The 823-nt window shown below is 70.2% G+C and overlaps 1 protein-coding gene across 2 annotated transcripts in view; it reads left to right on the forward strand.

Annotated features, from left to right (window-relative positions):
* The first annotated feature begins 372 nt into the window (after window positions 1–372).
* TLE1 (transducin like enhancer of split 1) overlaps window positions 373–823 on the forward strand; it is an 82,463-nt gene continuing 82,012 nt past the window's right edge. The window contains exon 1 of one of the 2 annotated variants that reach the window (XM_006913631.3): window positions 373–512. The gene's annotated coding sequence lies outside the window, so the exon portion shown is untranslated. The remainder of the gene's footprint in view (window positions 513–823) is intronic. The other variant, XM_006913636.3, reaches the window with a different exon arrangement.

Below are 823 nucleotides of genomic sequence, written 5' to 3' on the forward strand. Positions count from 1 at the left end.
CGCCACCATCTCGTGGATGTCGTACCCCGGGTCGTGAGAGAACTTTGCAGCGGGCTGGAGCGCCCTTTACGTAGAGGCAGACGAAGGGAAGGGAAGAAAGAGGACCGAGGAAGGGGCTCAGAAGAAGGGTCCGAAGCAGCCGGGCCGGTTGTGCGTGGCGAGGGCTCACGGGGCGCGGTGCTTGGATGCGCCCCGGCCTCGAGGAGCAGCGGGCAATTGCGGGACTGCTCTCCGCGGAGTAGCCCGGTCGGGCCTGGAGGGTTTGTGCAACCGCGTAGAACACTGAGCGCCGCTCGCACGGGGCGTGCCGAGCAGCTTCCCGGCGCGCCCTCCGCACTTTCCCCGCCTTGCCGTGATCCCGCGCTCCTCAGCCGGGGTTGAGGCTGCGGAGCGCCGGGCGCGGAGCCTTCACCGCTACTGGGACCTCGCTCCCCTTCGCCTTCCGGGGGTCCGCGAACGGCCGGCCGAAGGCGCTGCTCGGACCCGCGGGGGTCGGCTCCGAACATCACCAGGTTTGTTTGTGTGGGGTTAGTCGGGGACGCTGTGCCACCTGCACCTCACCAGCCGCCGGCGCCGCGGGGAAAACCCGGAGAGGAGGCGGGCCGGGAGAAGTGCAAAGGAAAGCAGCCCGCCTGGATTTGTTTGCCCGGGACGGTTTCCGCGCACGCGGATCGCTTACGGGAGCGGGCCGGAGTCACCGCGCCCCCACTTCCCCGCCCAGGCGGCCTAGGCCCGCCGGTTGGAGAACAGCGCGGCGTCGCGGAGGTTCTTGGTGCAGCCGGGCCTGAGGTGACCGGCGATGTGGCCCTGAACGCGGGAGCCC

This window comes from Pteropus alecto, unplaced genomic scaffold (assembly GCF_000325575.1).
Source record: "Pteropus alecto unplaced genomic scaffold, ASM32557v1 scaffold565, whole genome shotgun sequence".
NCBI lineage: Eukaryota > Metazoa > Chordata > Mammalia > Chiroptera > Pteropodidae > Pteropus > Pteropus alecto.